Source organism: Cupressus sempervirens, chromosome 3, assembly GCF_028749045.1.
Source record: "Cupressus sempervirens isolate cs-2001-9-10 chromosome 3, ASM2874904v1, whole genome shotgun sequence".
Taxonomy (NCBI): domain Eukaryota; kingdom Viridiplantae; phylum Streptophyta; class Pinopsida; order Cupressales; family Cupressaceae; genus Cupressus; species Cupressus sempervirens.
Genome location: NC_143120.1, coordinates 351,344,299 through 351,364,817, shown reverse-complemented (window position 1 = coordinate 351,364,817; position 20,519 = coordinate 351,344,299). Strand labels below are relative to the sequence as shown.

General features: G+C 34.5%; 1 pseudogene across 1 annotated transcript in view; it reads right to left on the bottom strand.

Moving 5' to 3' along the window:
* LOC149566431 (mechanosensitive ion channel protein 2, chloroplastic-like) overlaps positions 1-20,519 on the bottom strand; it is a 64,132-nt pseudogene that overhangs the window by 14,268 nt on the left and 29,345 nt on the right. The window contains exons 3-11 of the transcript XR_016362189.1: positions 12,637-12,717; positions 12,096-12,247; positions 11,473-11,581; positions 11,185-11,282; positions 10,886-10,999; positions 10,693-10,753; positions 10,385-10,534; positions 9,781-9,891; positions 9,407-9,574 (exon numbers count right to left, since the gene is read on the bottom strand). The product of XR_016362189.1 is annotated as a mechanosensitive ion channel protein 2, chloroplastic-like (transcript). The remainder of the gene's footprint in view (positions 1-9,406; positions 9,575-9,780; positions 9,892-10,384; positions 10,535-10,692; positions 10,754-10,885; positions 11,000-11,184; positions 11,283-11,472; positions 11,582-12,095; positions 12,248-12,636; positions 12,718-20,519) is intronic.

The following is a 20,519-nucleotide window of genomic DNA, read 5'->3' as shown; positions in this document are numbered from 1 at the left end:
GCAATTGTATCAAAGGATTTCTATTGCTTTCTTTTCATTTTTAGCCTTTAACAGTTTCACATCCATCTTCCACCCTAGAAGCCTCATTTTGCCAATCCATCGAAATAGCTTGGAGAATCCTAGTCATCTCACCCGAATTTCTAACACCTTGCTGATGTTGACCTACTTTCAAAGGATCATCCTCCTTGTTTTGAGACCCTACCGGTATTTTCCCCTTTCCCTTTGTCATAATTGCTCCACTGCTCCACTCTTCAACTCCTTTTCAATACCTTAATTGACAACATTAGCATTGTTCAATAATGGTTACATTGTCTTATTCGTATCCCTGGATGATTGATGCAACATCCCCCCGTTCACAACTAGAGCAAAAGTCTTATGCAAATCTCCTTTCTTCTCCCCTGTATAGTGAAGGGGGAGACATCCTTCCACCAAGAGTCCACATTGTCCAATCTTCATATAGCATATTGGGCAGCCAAATGCCATGTTTGAAAGCTTCTTCAACATCTAAACAGGGACTCCCTCATAATCCATGCGCTGCACCTAGCAGCCTTATGAAGTTTTAATCAATATTTCCTCATGGAAAGCTTCAATGCATCCATCTCAACCAGAATCTAAGCACAGGTCAAATGTAGGAGGTTTGAGGAACCTTCTCCAACCATCAAAATGCTTCCTAGAGAGTTTCCAACAGCCTCAAAGCATAAACCAAATCAGAAATGCAAAGGCGGGTTGAGAATTCTAGCCCAGAGAATAACACTATCAAAAACTTCGATAGCCGAAAAAAATACGGATGCCAGAGTTTGAACATGAGCAAATACCTATCCTCCTAGCTCCACTGGAAATCAAACTAAATCTTGTTACCATCCTGAACATTTTCAAAAACAACAATTAAAACCCTCTAGCTATATGATAAATTTGAACACACCCGTACAAAATTGACTACCATTGCTCAGTAATCCACTTATGAAGTTCAGTCAAACACGACCACAAGCCCCTAAATCGCCCAATCAATATAAGAACTAACAAGACTGCAACATTATGTGCCACTTCCCTCTCCATGTCATCCACATCTCCCCCCCCCCCCCCCAAAAAAAAAAAATCCCACATCCCACATCGGCTTCCAGATCCTCATTGGAATCAGTAACTTAGACTAAAACCATCAAAATGGCTCTGGCTGTTCATTGCTTCCCAACACCCTTCAAACCCTCTACTAGTCAGTCGGCTTGTTTGTCACTAGCCAAAGAAACCCAAGGAAAGTCGCTTATGTAGAACACAATAATAATCCTAAGAGGGGGGGTGAATTAGGATTATACTAAAATCTTTTGCCAATTTAATTTATTGCTAAACTTGTGTTAAATATTTCATCAGTGTACCATAATATCAACAACAATAATCAAATAAACACAATCCACAAGAAGAGTACAGAAGATATAACGTGGAAACCCAACTCGGGAAAAACCACCAACACCCAGACTGCTAGGAGCTACTGTCCTAATCCAATCTCACCAATCTTTCTTCAAATACAACTTTAAGGGCTTCAACCCTTAGGAGCAACAACCCCTTTTTCAGAGATACAACTCGTTTAAACTGAGCACCCACCTAATCTGTATGAGTATCTAACTCATTGACAAATTAGAATCCAAAACACAATCCAGTTTGCTTTAAAACACTATATTATCTCTATACAAGGATTGAATTGAATTTCTGAAAGTTTGGCTTTGGTCTGATATCACTTTACTGAACATCAAAACATCTTCTTAAAATTCAAACTGTAATTGAACTTCTGTAGTGCCTACCCCTAAGTCGCATTTCTGTTATCATTGCCAAACTCTTTTAGGCCAATTTATGTTCGATGATTAGTATTATTATTTTAGAGATTATCAGATGTTGTTTTACACTCAGTTTATTATATGATGAGATTACTTGGTACTCTATATTTCATGCATGAATGATGATTATTCAATGTTTTCAATTATCGATGATGATTAGTTAGATGGTTTATTACTCCATGTGCTTCTTATGGATACTTACCCCATACTGCATGTGTATGGTGTGTGTGTTTGTTTTATTTATGTATGGTGTTTCTGATGTGGTTAAGGAAGGGAGTCGTAGTCACCTGCTAGTCGGGATCTACACGATGCACCACTTCCTTCCATTGTCTGTTTAGCTTAGAATATTGTGTTTGTACATGCGTGAATTTTATGCAGGTTGCAGGTACCGGGTATCGACTTCCCTGAATTGCCAGGATGAGCGTACCCTATCGCATTGTCTCAATGGTAAGAGAGGGGAAATAAACTCTTAAGTCCAAATCCTAAACCCTTTAGCCAATTGTCCTAATTGATAATTAGGACAAGTATCTGAGTTAAGTACCCTCCGAATGCATCAAATGATGTAATTTCGTGATTATAACCCTTTTTGTTTTGATTTAGTATGTGTTTTTCTATGTAGGGTTTTCGTATGTTGTTATATGAGTCCTTGATGTGTTTTCTATTAATTAAGTCTAATTAAAAAGATTAATTAATAATTTAATTTAATGGAGAATTAATATGATGTCTTTAATATTTAATTAATTGAGAAATTAATTAAATAAAAGAATTAAATTTAGAGGTTAAAGTTCAAAGATAAATTTAGAACAGGATAATATTAATTTAATTTAATAATAATATATTTGGAGTTCATTTTTAAATAAATGCTAAATATTATTGTTATTTAAATTAATTAAATATGTTATCAATTAAGTTTCTAAAATAAATTAAAAGTTGAAAGATATAAAATTATTAAGAATTCTAGATCGCATGATCTAAGCATGAGTTTAAATATGAGAATTAAATTAAAAGATTAAATAATAGAAATTAATAATGTTATTTTAATTTCATGAAGTGCACATGAGATTAAAGTAATAAATTAATTTAAAATAGAAGTCAAGTGGAATATTAAATAAAGTTATTTAATAATTCAACTTAATGTGCATGAAAGTAGAATGCAAAATAAAATAAAAGATAATAAAGGTTAATTTGAGTTAACTCAGTTGTGCAAAGAGTCTTCTCGGGTGAACGCACAATTAGTGCCCCGGTTTGAGGAGAAAAATTGCTAATCACAACGTTGGGGGTTCATTCTTGGGGGACACGAATTGGGACACGTATTTGGACGGAAATTTTTGGGAGACTACTTTTGGAAGCAAATTTCAGAAGGCTGATACCAAGAAAGTTTTCCAGAAGAAGGTTATTGAGAGGAGCAAATTCTCTTACAGTTCTTGGAGATTGCATAATAGCATCAGGATCAGGTAGGGTCTTGTGTTTTTTATTATCGATTTATTACGCAATTATCCTTTCCTGTCTTCTTCGTGTCTAGGTTTTGTAAATCTGAATTCTCTGTGATGAATGTTTAAACATTGCAATATTGGAATTTATCAAATGCTTGTTTATAAACTTCTATATACATGAGATTTGAATGGGAAAGGGTTGAATCTAATACCGAAATTCTAGATTAGAAGTTCGGATGGTTGATTATATTTCTATACCAATATTAAAAAAAGAGGCAATTCTTTAATATATTTTTATATTAATATATTAAAGAGGAATTGAGTTAGTATATTTATAAATTTATATATATTTATTTATATATATATTTATATTTAAGCGAAATTAAATCTTAATTAAAAAAAAAGGAAATTGTTTAAAACAAATTCGTTGTTTTTAAAATTAAATTATATATAAAACTAAAAATATAAATTTAGTGGGGGGGAGGGATTTACCCCGTGCCCACCCCCACGGTCGGCCTAGCCGACAGTACCTGCGTTGCAGGTACTGCGACCGCAGGTACAATGTACCTGCTGCCGCAGGACTGCAACAGGCTGTCGGCTGGAATAGCCGACGGTTTATAACTTGTACTTTTTGTTTTATAAATATTTTTTTTTTAAATTCGTTTTTTTTTTTTAAATTATATTATTTACAATAACAATGTTTATTATTAATTAAAATTTTTAATTAATAAAATTATAATATATTTTAATTAATAATAGTTTTATCTTTATTAATATTTAATAAATAAATATTAAATGCATTTAACATAGTTTGTAAATATTAATTTATTAATAATTGTGGTTTAATATTAATAAATTAACAATTAATAAATAGATTAAAATAAGTAATTAGAACAAGTAATTATTGATTAATTTAAATTAAAATTAGTTTAATTAAAGTTAATTAATAATGAATATTATTATTTGACTAAATGGTAGATTTGGATTATTGACTTAATGAAGTTATTATAGAAATGGGTTAATCGTAAGGGGTAGTTATGAAAACCTAGTTACTTGAAATTCGACATTAAACTAAAACATAAACCTTACCTTAGCTCAATAATATACTTTCAATTCCAATCTCTGAGACTTTGATGTCTTCTTTGTGCTTTGAGTGTTATGAGGTTGGTTTAGTGTTGACCAGTTTAGGTTGTTACCAGAGGCTCGGGGTTGTGAATGCGATGTTATGATGATTTGTTCTCGATCTTTTCAAACCAACCAAGGTAATGTAATAGTATGCTCTATGATGGATGTATTTACTGTTTGTTTTTGCTTTCCAGTTTCCTTGTGTGAAGCTGAGGTGTATGTATTTGAGATGCCTAACTTAACCATTTTCGAGTCTCGATCAGTTATATTTGATAACCATTTTTGAGTCTCGATCAGTTATACTTGGATTTCTTTTCGGTCACTTGAGAGGACTGAAGTGTTTGTTATGTTCCTGATGATGTCATGTTTTGACTTGACCATTTTGGAGTCTTCGATCAGTATTGTAATTTACTATTGGGATACTTTCTGGTTGCTCATTGGAGAACCATTGGATTTTGTGATCTATCATTGATGCCTTCAATTGCTAATAGAGAACTGTTGTGATCATATGATTATTATTTGATGCTTATCTGTTGCTCATGAAGAACTGATGTAATTTTGTGGCTTATCTTTTATGATGTTTTTCAGTTGCTTGTATAGGACTGAGGTGATTTTATTATGATTCTTTGATTTGTGATTTCATGAGCCTAGGGTAGGTTATCTATGTGTAGTGTCGGGAAGTGGCTTGCAATGGGGATCGGGGCCCTAAGAGGCTGCCTGGAGTAACCCATTGTAAGTTGTTTTAATAAGTGAAAACATTTACACTAAATGAGAGAAAATGAACCTAACAAGATAATTGTATGTTCTCTCCCATGCCTTGAGTGCTAGTACAGACTAGGATAGGGTAGAGAGAACGCTTGGTTATGACCTTGCATTCCGTAGTATGCCTCGTCAGTACGAGAGGATACTAGTGGTCGCAGGGATCAGTAGGGACCCGAGATTCCTAAGGGATTGCTCGGGTAACTTCTACGTGACTTTTGCGATGACACTTTCCCGCTTGCATATTAGGTTTCCTACGTGTCTTGTGGTACCTCTGGGTCTAGGTGTCTATCTATGTTGGAACCCTTGAGTTAGTATACTTTTAGGATTTCCCAGACTTAGAGAGTACTTGTGTTTTGTGTTTTGATACCTTGTTTGGGACTTGAGACTATCTCCTCAGCGCGGTGGGAGTGGACCATTTAAGTTCCACGCGGTCGGGTGGTAGTGCTTTTACTCTTACCATTGAGATCCGTTCCGTGGTCACCATGACTAGAGTTTTCGTGATTGGCATTTACCTTCACTATGTTCTTGGATTATTATGATGGATAGTTAGATTTTATGGTAAATGTTTTATCATTATGGATGTATGGATGTATCATGTATAGTGAATAGTTTCATATATTTTTACTGTACTTTGTATCATGGATTTGAGGATGTTGTATCTTTATCTTTACATATGTATATTCTTTTAAGCCTTTCATACCCTGTGACTTGTACAGTGGATGATTGAGCATTCCGAATTAATTTGCCAAGAGGCATTCGGAACAAATGTATATTATGGACATGGGACTTTCTGATTATTCTTTCATATGTATGTGATAGTTGTTAGACTTAGAATTAATTAAATTTAAACGTGACTCAACATCTTGGGATCTTTAAGAAATGTAACTTGCAATGTATGTTTGTCGATGATTACATGTTATTGCTTCCGCTACTATGTGTTTGATGTGTATGTTATACATTCTCACTTTAAAAAAAAAAAAAAAAAATATTTAGCAAACTTAGTGAAACTTTAGGTTAATTCTTTTGGATCCCTTGGCGGGGCGTTACAACTTCTGATAACTATCAAACCAGGAACAATTGTTTCACAGACATTTTCTTCAAATTTCAACATACAACTAAATCAAATATACCTGCCCTGTACATTATCACAAGTCTTCTTCTGAACTTCTGTGTTGATCTCTGTTCCTGATGTATCTGCTTCTCTGATTTTATACAATCTCAAAAACTTGTTTTCATCTGTATGCTCTTCTAATAATATATACTCTCAATACTTTTATGTTTATGTAATTGGCTTCTTCTTCAAAACATATTCTATTTTAGTACCATCCAAAATGGACACAATAATACGAAATATATATAGAGGATGATTTAGTTGAAATTCGTTCCAACTTCCTTCGCTTTGTAAAAAAACTGTCCTCTAACCAAATATTAAATATATTAATATGAAACACATCACCAATAATAAACCGATGCACCGTTTCAATATTTTTTTGTGTCACCAAAACTTTAATAGGACGATTTCATTATCATCGGGCTGCCACAACACATACTGTGAAATATTAAGACAAACTTCTTTTGTCCTTTCCCAATTTTGTCTTTTCCCAGTTTTGTCTTTTGTCCTTTCTGAACCTTGTCTTTATTACTTGCTTTTACGTGACCAAATAAAATTACATCTGTAGTGCCTTGTGAATATATTTATTGGCAATTCTAAACAAAATTCGTTTCTTGTAGTTCTTTGTCAAACGTTTTGAAGAATGATTATCACACTAGGTTTATTTTTAAATATTCATGAGGCTGCAAATCTATCTTTTGATATCCAACTACGATGCAACAGTTGCTGTAAGTTCTTCATTCATAACCAGTCTGTATAACATTGTTCTATCACCTGATATGCAACCCTATGTATAATATCAACAAGATATCTTCCAGCCGCTACATATTTGTTTAGATACAGAGCTTACTGTGAGTCTATACAGAACAGTAATGTGAAGAACGGAGTATTCAGATTCACACAGGTATGTACAAGATAATCATTTCATGGTTTGATATTCATCTAGAAAAGAGTCTATTTGACATCAATTACACTTAACAGCTTAGGCTGCTCCCCTTAGCACCAGTCACACCATTGCATGCAAATGAGCCCTTCTCACCTGAGATAGCCACCCAGGACCTATTCTAGATATCAACTTCATTGTGCCCCCTCATGACAAATCCTAGCTTTGACATGATCTCATTTAGCTGTAAAGGGCAACTATTCTCTTTCAAACCCTTAAAAGTTTACCATCTGCAACCTCAAAACAAGGGAATCATTCCCACAAACAGCACTCCCATTATTTTGTTTTTTTCAGGCAACCAAAACTGAATGCATGATGTTCACCACCATTCAGATTTAGAGTGAGAGATTTCTTATTGTCCTTCACCCCAGGGAAATCTTGCATCACAATCTGGCGACAACACAGAACCATCAGACATATCTGCTAGGTTCCTAGCAGCGACTGAAGCTGTAGCACCAGCAGGAGCCACAGAAGCCATTTTTTCTTTCGAAGTGTTCCAATAAGAATGTAATAAAATGTTTAGATAGTTGCAATCTACATTTACAAATTCCTTTCATAAAATATAGCTACAAACCCCCTTAAGGGTACGGCAGCAATATATAATCCAAACTTCATCAACATCCAAGAGACACAACACGAAAGACAAGTGTGGTGGCCAAGAATAGGTTAACAGAAACAGAAAACTCAAAAGAATAGTTGCAGCTGATACTTGATGATACAACAATAGGGACTCCCAATTATTTGGCAACTTAATGAAAACAACCATAAATCAAAATGTGTACAAAAGCCCAAACAAAAAACAACGAAAGCTGTGAAGGCCTCCAACAAAAGAGTGTGCCCAAAAAATGGTACAGTCAAGTCATATAAAATATGCAAACTAATGTGCTATGAAATTGCTAAAAAAAAAGAGATGATATTGCCTTGAAATCTCACAAGTTCAAAACTAGCACTGAAATCTTCAAATTGCATTTAGCCAAGACATGCTCTTAACTTCTTAAGCTCTCCAAACTAGAAAGAAGCTAAATTAATGTTTACATTAATATGGTAAATAGCCACCTTAGTAGTCCCAAATATTAAACCATTCTTGTTGTGTTGGAAAAAGGCATTACTCTTATCTCCACCAAACATTGCTGATGTAAGTCAAGGTACAGAGGTAAAGTTATCACTAAGATCCAGTTGGAACTTGTCAAATACAGAACAACAGACCATTTATTCTGAACAAAGAGAAAATAAATTGTAAAAAGCACTGTAAGTCAAAATCTAAAATTATTCACCCAGATTAATAATTGCTTTAGCTTAAGCTTCTACTCTTGTACTCAACAATGATGTGGTTTTCTGAATTTTATTGTGAAAGCATTAGAGACCATGATTTCTTTCAACAAGAAAGAATTGAAAGGGAAATGCTATGGTGACATCAAAACTTGTCATCTGCAAAACAATTTGATATTTGCTGACTTCATTTCTGAAAATGGTTTATATTAGTAAATTCTTATCTTATAAGTTTATACATATAGTAACCGGCACCGCAACCCTGTAGGATACAAAATTTAAGCACAATTAGAGAAGAATGATTTCACAATTAGTGCACAAATAGTAAATATAAATACAATGATCTATTATAATCTCTATATAGTCACACAGTAAATGAAATGTGTGTTTGAATATTACTATTCCTCTTGGTCTGTAAGTAATCAAATTACATATGTATGAATATGCATGTATGGCATTAAGAGTTGTAACTGTATCTTTTATGAATAAACTAGAATTCTTTGCCAACAGAGTCTGCTATGAACACTATTAGGCAACAAACTCTTTATATAATCACTCTTTCAATCATTCATAATATGAATTATAGTTACAAAATACATTTCTTAGAAATAAAGGGAGTTTGCTTTAAGTGAAAGACTTGATTCGCACACAATAGTAACTTTAGTAACATTCTAGATTTATGTTTCAAGTTTCATTTTTTTAATCCTGCCTACGAGTTTAATAGAAATAAACTATCTTGAAATAAGGAAAATAAACTCAGAAATTAATGCTAAAGAAAAAGAAAACTGCACCAAACTTCAAAATCATAAGTGTCTTAGTAACTTCACATTCTCCTGCACACCATATTGAAAAAAAATACTCCATTACAGAAACTCACAAGACACTTTTGCATATCATGGTCACACAAGCTAGAAGGAAAAAAGTCAAGTCTACTTACTCGAACTTTGTTCACATCTAAATGGCTGATAGCAAAATGAGTCTTTATACGCCAGTGTGACTTCTGACTGATGTTCCGTACTGCAGTAACAGTAAATTTGCGATTCGGAATATGCACAGCCTCCCGGTCATCCCCTCTAACAATAGTTGGTGACCACCAACCAACATGCTGAAAAACATAAAATTAAGAAATATATATAGAAATAAGTGTTTGAAAATAAACTGAATAAAATGGAAATCAAATTATACCTCTATGAACATGATAAAGAGAAGCATACAGTTAGCTATCTTTTCAAGTTCAGCATCTTTTAAGATGTTGTACATAAATGCAACTATACTATGTACTATTGAACCATGTAATGACACATTACCAACCTCGACAGTTCCAGAAACTTCATACCCATCAATCTTGGTTTTTATCCACTCATTTGCAACAAATGGCCGGGTCATATGGAGCATTATGCTTGACATATAGTTGCTAAAAATCTACAATCAAAAGAGCTCAGTAAATATTAAAATTTAAGATATAATAAATAAAAAATCTGATGAAGAAAGTGCATGCGATATGTCCAAAATATAAAAGATAACATGGACACGAAACTTTCCACAACAGCTTGATGCAGAATAATATCGACTCTGGGAAAGTGGGAAAGCTAGATAGAAAGAATGGGAAAATTTTCAATAGTTTTCTTCAAACCTTAAATTACACCAAACAAATTTGCATAAAATGCCAAGCAGCTGTCTCAGAAGCCCCCACTGCTTTAATATCAACATTTTCTCAGCAAAAACCCAGAAAAGCTTACATCTGCATCCCTTATTCATCTAATGAAGCAAAGCAGTCCTGTTGTTGGCAGGTATAAACTAAAGTCTAAAACTCAAAGCACAAATTACAACATCAATCACTTGAAGAAACTATTAACAATACACCATAGCTGAGGTGGAGCCCTTTCTGATGGCAGAATAAAGTAATATTAATTACCTCACGACCAACTAGAGTCAACAATACTGTTCCAAACCCTCCGGCAAAGATCCCCTTCTGAATAGAAGAGCCCAGAAGCTGAACAAACAAGGCCAATACGGCCACCCCCACTGCAGTATAAAGAGCATTGGTGGTGAATTCAAGTCCAAGCTGCAAAAGCAAAGAGATTTACATAAAAACTAAGCAACCCTGTCTAGCAAGAATTGATATATAGAAATTTCTCACTCAAATTACAAATTGATGCTGAAAAACTTAAACAACCATAAGAATTGTACTGTAGAATAATAAAACAAATGATGATAGCATACATTTCTTGTTTCCAGGCTGTTCTGGTGCTCAGTGGCAGAATTCTGTACCTGCTGAATCATGCTGCATGGAATTATATGGAATATTTGATTATTTAATATAATCTACATGCATTATGCAATCATATGATTCAATATCTTACCTAGTCATACAATATACAAATGATAAGACAGTTGACAGGGATTTATGATTTACCAAGATGTACAATATGCAAATGCCACGACAGTCAAGATCGATCTCACAAAGTTTAAGAGGCGCTGCTTGATAGCTTGGCTTGTTTCAGAGGCAACCACAAAAGGATCAAATGCCCTGGAAAGAAATCCATCACTGTAATATACCTAACACTTCCCTTAACAAAAAAAATAGCTGCTATCAATGTATTCCAAATCCAAGCAACCAAATTCAAAATAGACTAAACATTAGATAAAACGGCTGGTAATATAATGCAGGCCCCAATAAGCACAGTAACAATGCAAGATCTATGATGGTATTACCTACAAATCAACATTGCACCAGTCCATAGGATGATTGGCCGCAAATAAGACTTCATAAAATAATAAGTACTGCTCTTCTTCCAGTTCCCAGAATTCTGCTGCAAAAGATCATGATTTTAGTCATAGGCACTAACCATAATAGGAACTGTTAATGAAAAGAACATTATTGTTCAGCTCAAATATCAAATTTATCAATAAAATCACTTTGTGAATCTTAGAAGATTATACGGAAAATGAAGTTGCATTCAAAAAACATCAGTGTCAATTTTAGGTTTTCGGAGAACATACACGAAACAACTGCAGAAATGGCCCAAGTCCCCATACAGAAAATACCATGAGCCCAACAGCAGGAGCACATTGGAGTATAAGTGCATTGTCCTGCATATAATTGTAAGCCCTGCACCACTAAGAAACTTGTCAAGTATGTTTTTCTTTTGGTAGGGTTTTTAAATATAGTAACATAAATGTACAATATACCCTTCTATAAACACTATGCTATCAAATACAACTACAAATAAAGTGTTATCTAAACGCTTTTCTCTTTCCTGTAGCATTTTAATCATATATTGCTGAATTAATAAGCGCTGAATAGAGCGAAACAAAGATAGTCGTAAAAACCAATCATATTGCTGTACTCAGCAGTACTACCAACAACATTTGTAATGTGGCATATTTATACCAGCATTGCACTTATTCCATACCAAAAGATTAAGGTCAAGAGAAAGGCCAAAAAACAATTAGTCTCAAAAGCAATGTTCAAAAACAGTCAATCTCAAAAGCCAGGTAGGGGTTTCAAATTTCAATTGTATTGCTGTCACAGAAGCTATTTTCAGTTTGCCACAGGAAAAATAACATTAATACACTAATTATCGAAGTAAATGGCAGCAAAACCTCATATGATTATGGATTACCTGGTAAATAATACTGCACAAGCTTTGATGGAAAGTACTGCTGTATCTTTTGGCTGTCCTAATTGACAAGTGACAATATTGTGAACATTAGGGACTGCACACAGTGGCATGTTTACTTTGTGGGGCAACTTGAGGCTCCAAGAATTATGTCTCTGCAAGACAACCCAGAAGAGCATATGTTCAAATCGTAAATTTGGTTAAAAAGTGTTGGTGTACAAAGCACAATAATGAAATTTTACTGCACATAAGTTTTGACCATAGATCCTTTGGAAAACTGTAGGCAATTAAAAAGTTCAGGGTACATCAAATGGAAGAATAAGTTACTACCTGCAGAGTCTAAAATGAAAATAGCAACAAACCAATTGTTATTGCAAAATAGAAATCTAATCAGTGCAGTATAACACTATTTGGTAAAATTATCTCTATATCAAGAGACAATGATGACATTTTAATTCATGAAAAGTCAACACTGCAATTGGATACATTGCATTCCAAAAATATGAAAATTAAAAATAATTTGATTGCAAGGAAATTAAAATACCAGAGTGGATGTTGAGAACCCATGACTCAACATGCACATCCGATCTTCTAATGGTCTGAATTTCAGTAAAAATTTATTGGCCTGCAACAATTAAGAAAAAGTCAACCTTACTAAATAGAGATGAAATCACCAACCACAACTGACCACCTTATCCAGAGCCCCATTTACACATCCTTAAGCTGCATGCTGACGGAAGCTCACTCATAGGATGGCTTTGATAACATTTTAAAAGGTAGAAACCAGCTCAGATTCTTGCCTAGGATATCTTAATGGCATCTACTACTGAGCCCTTCACAAATTCTAGTTTTACTCGAATGTAAAATTGCCTTACAACACAGACATCATTTTATCCTTGTTTGAGTTATGTTTGGTGACTCGGGTTAAGAAAGGAGAAAGAAAGAGCATATATTAGAGTCTGTGGACGAACAAATAGGTTTAAATGACAGAGAAATATAGCTGGCTTGAGTGGCAAAAAATAACATCCAACATGCATCTAATAAAGTAATAAAATGTAAAGACATAAAGAACAGAGAATTGTCCACCTGAAATATGTGGGCAGGGAAATATAGCTGGCTAAAAGATTACAACAGATTTTGATCGTTCAGAAGTAGAATCAGAAGCAGTACTTCACTTCAAATTGAAGAACACCCAGTGAGCTCAAAAGTGTGTTCTAGAGGTCCACCACTAGTGTTCAATTTATCTCAAAACTCCTGACAAAATTTGTAAGATCTTTTTCTTCAATTTGGGCAGATTATAGCAAATGCGTGTCAGCCTCGGTAATAAAACTGGGAAATATAATAGAAAAAGATTCACTCCATCAGCAATATCACCAAAAATATTTTCTCATCCCAAAAAAATAGCAGAAGCAGCAACCGAGTTCGCATTTCCTGGTCCACCGATGTATTGATGTAAGCTTATAGCACCTAGCCATCAGCCTCACGGTAAATGTTGAAAAAGCCACTTCTCACGGCTGGTAGTGTCTATTCATCCAAATGACATTATGCAAATTTATAAGCTTAATCAAAAACATTAAACCAAGCAGTTTGCAATCAAGTTTCAACTAATGCAAATCGGTTTTACCTAAAGCAGACACCAAGGGTTTGGGAACGGTGATAACAGCACCATCTCTCAAAAATGTACAAAATTACAGAGATATATTTAAATACTAAATAATAAAATTTAAAGAAAATACACTATTCAAAAATGGTAGTATTTTTTCAAGATGATTTCCCTTTTCACAGTATATTCATGCTCTCTGTCAAGGAAGTGTCAAAGTTGTCCTCTCTCGACACATTAGATTACACTCAATGTGAGAACAGAAAAAGATAATTAAGCTTAACATTGCCTCCAGTCCTACCACACTTGGAATCAACAGAGACTCGCCAAACTGGATTTTTGCTTGGATTTGACTCAGCAAAAACTTAGCACTGACTTGGCAAATTTTATAAAAACAAGGTATACAGAGATTTTCTAGGAAAATAAATAGTTTTCTATGCACTCTATTCTAGTACAATTTTAACCAACTGGACTTAACAGACTGGAAGAAATGAATTAGCATACCTCATTTGTGCCTGCTTAGACTTGCACTGAGAGACTCACCGAGTACTCGGAAAGTCCTCTAATTACATGCAAAACACTAAAAATCATATTTATCTCCAAGATCTTTACGAGTCTTCTATAGTTTAAATAAATTAAAGAGTGTAAATAGTGGGAGAACATAAAAGATGAGAAGTGTGATGACTCCGATACAAAACATAAAGTGATGTTTACCTCCAAAAGCTTGAAGATTGAATGCTAAGCTTAATATTTCCGTCCACATAACCTACCTAATCTGAATTTGAAAATGCAGTTTAACACATGACAGCATTTTCTGTGATAGAATGCAAAACGCAATGTTAATTTGCAGTTGCCTCTAGATCTTATTTATAGCTTTGCATTTAACTGTGGGGAGCAACACTAGCACATGCACCAAAAGGAGGTGCAAAAGGAATCAAATATGGCAGATAAAGAGTAGGTTCCCATAGCTTTAATAAGTTCTCCCCATCTTATAATTCCTTTGTTCAAGGTAAATAAGTTCATGAAAAGCTTTCCATTTTATAGAAGATTTGGGATGATTTCATCCAAATTAACCAAACTTAAAACTACTAGTATCAAAATGGAAGATGGTCAAAATGAACCCCCTCATAAAGAGAATGAGAAAAACTAGTAGGCAAAGACTTGTGAATGATCAAAAAGGAAATGAAGACTCAAATTCTTCTGAAATCGAAGAAAGACCTGATCAGATCATGTGTTTCAAATGCCAGAAAAATGGCCACTACATTTCTCAATAGCTCCAGAAGAAACCCAGGGAGGGCAAGCAACAAAAATAAAAGAATTTTGCAAGTGCAGAAGCTTCAGAAATGCATGAGCTTTCATAGTTATCTGCTAACACAAGTTCTGGTGGAGGGTGATATGTAGTTACTCATGCATCAAAAAAATGACCTTCAGCAGTAAAAGGCTAATATAAAACTAGAGCTTCATGACAATCCTACATATCCTGCTAAAAGAAATATAATTTTCTTTTAATTTCAAATCCCATCAAGTGATTGTTCATGATGTCCTAAATGTTCCCAGTTTAATGAATAACCTACTTACAAATTTCAGCCAAGACAAATCTTATTTGTGTAGGTGAGTTTGATACACGTTATCATCGATATACAACAAAGAACCTGTCAAGTATTGGCTAAAGAAATATAGTTTTCTTTTAATTTCAAATCCCATCAAGTGATTGTTCATGATGTCCTAAATGTTCCCAGTTTAATGAATAACCTACTTACAAATTTCAGCCAAGACAAATCTTATTTGTGTAGGTGAGTTTGATACAAGTTATGATCAAAATACAACAAAGAAACTGTCAAGTATTGGTTAAAGATATGCGAGAGGATGATTTTTATAGATTGATCCCTAACCCAATCAAACAATAGGCCTTCATTCATGAAAGAGGCGAATTGTGTGAGCTTTGTATAATGTCCCCAATTTAGCAAGTCCCACTAGCATGGCAATGTCAATTCATCATTGCGACCCTCATGAGCTGACCCCATATTTTGAGGATCTCAGTGAAGTGAATTGCTATCTATAGTAAGTCAGTTCTGGCAAAGTTCCTATTTTTAAAAGTGCAGTTGAGGCACTTGGTGACTTGGCTTCTTCAGTTAATTGGGCTTCATTGTTGAATAGCATATTGTAGTTAATTTATTAAGTTCTACTTAATTGTTAGATTTGAAGGATCTGCTGCAAATGTAACGACACTGTCATATTATGGTATGTGTTTTCCAAAGGTAGCTCTCCTCATATAAATAAGCGTAAGCCATGAATAGACATGTCCCCTTAAGGGACGTGTCTATTTGTTAATTAATAATTAATAATTAATATTATAACCATAGTTATAATATTATTATTATATTAATTTATAATAAATATAACCATAGTTATATATATTTTTATTATATTATTTTATCTCATATAATAATAAACACGCATATATAACTATATCTCATAGATAATTATACATAGGTTTATCCAACTGAAGCTACCACACATCAATACTCCCTCTTAGCTAGGGAGGATAAATACGTGATCATATATCTCCTCAATATAAGAATATCTTTGATCAGAAGATATTCAACATTTTGATATCATGAATATTGGTCTTCTAGAGTATCAACATATGATATTCACCAATTACTCAAATAGGGTTTTGATATCAAGAGTATTGGTCTCCCAAAATATCAACATCCAATATTCACCAAGTACTCAAATAAGGTGTGATATCACATCTGATATCACGAGTATTGATCTCCCATAATATCATACGATATTCACCAATTATTCAAAAATAAGGTTTGATATCACATCTGATATCTAGAGTATTGGCCTCCCAGAATATCAATGATATTCACCAAATACTCTGTGTAATGGTCTTCCAGAATGTTGAGATGCAAGACATTCACCATTTACTCAATTTATTTGATCTCATAATATGATTGTCACCTTAAATAACTTTTGTGAATACAAGCGACATCATTTGGAAGTCGTCACTTCCTCATGATGTACATAAGGGGTAGGCCCATTTAAATCACATGGTCACAATGTGTGAATCATGATCCTCTTGACTACAAAAATTTATAGAACACTAGAGAATCCATCTCAACATGGTTTACTCCCTCTTAATCAATAAGACCGAGTTCACTGAAGGTTAACTAAATAACATCCTCGGTCCTCTCCCTCTCTTTCAAGGTTGCCTCTAATAACATGTCAAACTCCCTTTGAATCTCAATCTCCCTCTTCCTACAATAACATTCTCGGAGGAAAAGATCAAGTCAAATAGCTCTTGTAGAAATAGAAATAAATACTTTTCTACACATCAACATTTAATCTTCCATTCCATTAGACTTTACTTTAGCCAAAACTAATTATTTATTACATTAATCATTTCATTAAAAGAGATTATATGGCCGAGTTAGTCAAAGATTATCAATCTGCTCTCATACTAATACACTGTTTCCCTTGTGAAATATTCTATAATATCAAATTTTGATAACTATTTACATTAGCCTCTTAATTATTTTCCATAAATGTACTTTATATCTATCAATATAAATCAACTAATAAATAATCATAAGCATGACTGGATATAATCACACTTCTATTGATTAATATTATTTAGATAATACTGAAATAATATATCATACCTTTAGAGGATTGATCAACAACTCCACCAATGTCCACGTAGGTATCCTCGGTTATCATTCCTATAAACCACCCGAGCACATACCTGCCCCACAGAGTCTTTGCAAATTTTCAATAAAACAAATAACTCTCTATCAGCATTCTCAATACCCTCCACTCTCCTTATAACAGCCACATCAATGTTCTGATCCAAGATGTCCTTCTAAGATGTTCATGCATGAATACCCCAGCACAATTCTCATGGTACCATAGTGCCTCCCAATCTCTACAGCACCCGATCCTTCACATCATCAGCATTCATGAGTCTCCAACTCTCAATGGCCTCAATATGAAATACTTTTCATTTGGATCTGTCTTTGGAATCCAATTGTGGACTGTACATACAAAGGGACACTAAGTCTGATCACCACCATTGACACATGAATTTGTGGCATAGACCAAAACCTATATGAATAACAACGTATTGATTGACATTCCACCTCCCAAAACCATTGCCCTTGCCGTTTGCACTCCATCCTCTATCACAAATCCCTCAAGGGCATACAGATAATCACAGCGTCGCCAAATACCTTGAAAAACACTATGTTGTCTATAGTGGCCGGATTTCCATAAGGCGAGCCTCCCCTCTCCAATACCAAAACATAATAACTTTATGACAACATTGCTGCCAGAGGACATCCTGTTGTTCCTCCAATCACAATGTAATCATACGTCTCGCAACTGCCTTTTCATCATCTGCCGTCATAAACAAATATGGATATTCTGATTACATCTCTATCATACCCGATCACCCTTTCTCAGATATAGTCATTTTTTCCTATTGCATCGACTCTTTAATTTGCAGCTCCGATATAATATTTTTAATTCCAAACATTTATGAAATGTAACTTCTGATGCAACAAGAGATGGCCTTCAAACTTTGTCATCTCTCCAATAATATTTAGATATCACAGAATTGAACCTTTATCACCTATTGAACTTCACAAGATGTCATCAAACCTGCTCTGATACCATGTTAGATTTGAAGGATCTGCTGCAAATGTAATGACACTGTCATACTATAGTGCGTGTTTTCCAAAGGCAGCTCTCCTTGTATAAATAAGAATAAGTCATGAATAGATATGTCCCTTTAAGGGACATGTCTATTTGTTAATTAATAATTAATATTATAACCATAGTTATAATATTATTATTATATTAATTTATAATAAATATAACCATAGTTATATATATTTTTATTATACTAGTCTATCTCATATAATAATAAACGCACATATATATCTCACAGATAATTATATATAGGTTTATCCAACTGAAGCTATCACATATCAACATTAATGAATAACTTACAGGTCTTTATTACAGATTGTTGGTGTGAAGTTGAAGACTCTTTAAGTGAAAAGTGTAACCAAGAAGCCAAATGGCATTAGTGTCTTGAGGAAGGGTTACACTTTGAGTTGGTAAAGGATCCAGTGATATGTGTCTGAGGTCTGAAATTTATTTATAATTAAATTGGTGTTATTGTATATGAGTTTAAAGTGACATTTGATCTGCATTTGGAAGTTGAAAGAGAAGGGATTTGTACAAAAATTGCAATTACTATCATTGCAAATTTTTGAAGGAAGCATATGACTGTTTGGCGTTGAATCTGTGCTTTCATCATTGCAGTCAACATCACTTCACCAAATCTTGATTGGGCTGCAATCTAAATGGCTGAGGTAGCGATTGGATATATACATCTACGTGGGTTTACTGGCACCTACGTGTATCATTTTTGGGAGTCATTTTTGCTGCAGACAAGCCATTCTTGTTTGATGTCACATCCCATAGCAGCATTTTGAAGTATTTGTCTGATATCCCTATCTGAATGTGGCATGGGAATTCTACTATTACTGCTGTAACTTATCTGACACCAAAACATTATAGGTTCTTCAATTAGTTGCTTTGTCTTTATGTTTATAACTGTAAAAATTGCATACATCAAAGTTGCAATTGAAAATTATGCTGCTAAGCTATAGTAGCTGTCAATAATTGTTTTCACTAATTGTATTTGTTTTCTCAAGCATTTCTATATATTCTGAAAATTACAAAAAAAAAAAGCATATATATCCTGAACTTTAAAAAAAAATCAAGAACATTCAAAAAACAAAACATCCATCCAGCAGAGTGCTTGAGTCAATCAATAGGGCTCTTATAGTGGTATCGGAGTGGTTTCCTGCCATCGTAGAGGGAAATTGGGTTCACTATGGCACAGAGGTTAGTACCAAGCATGCATTATACCCACAAGGGAAGGACTTCACCACCAAGTGAGGGAGAACAGGAGATACAGTTTGGCACCATAGGTGACAGGGTTGTTGGTGGTTCTAGAGGTTCTAGTGGAACAAGTTACAAGGATGCTGGTACAGGTTCCAAGATTGACAGAGAGACTAGGGAGACACTAAGAGACCTTGCACATTGTCAGTGCCATATTGTTGATGTTCTACAGCAGCTATCTGAGACTTTGCAACACATTTCTCTCCCTAGAGGACAGAACTAAGATAGAGGTACCAAGTGTATTTCAGTCATCTCTCACAAGTCTGCAGTTGAGGAGAAGATTGACAAGACTAAGCATATAGGTGTATACGATGGGCCATAGCAGCCTACTTTCTTGAGAGAAAAGTCTGACGTGGCTAGTACTAAAAGTGAGGTCGCACCATTTGTTGATGATGTGGTGGCCCACTATGCTGAGTGGCATGCTCTACCATAGGCAACCAACCAGAATCTGAACTTTGACAAGTTCTTCACATAGAAGTGAGAACAAACTAGAGGTAGGCCTGCACCTGAGAGATAGAGGCCTAGATAGACTAATATGAAGGAAGCAACCAACAAGATGACCTCGAAGTGGGAAGATTATAAAAAGGGCTTGGATACATAAGCTCGAAACTTATCTCTCTTTGCATCCCATGACTGAGGAGGAAGCCATTCACGTTGTTGTGTTGCATTTGGACAGGATAGCTCGTGACTAGTAGTACTATGAGCGTTTCACTGCATCATGATTAGATAGTATCGTACCAAGAGTTTGTTGACAAGTTGGTAGAGAGATTTGATAGGAAGGGCCATATGACTTACTTTCAAGAGTTGGTGCAGTTGCAACAGACAGAGGACCTTGAGGCATTTAT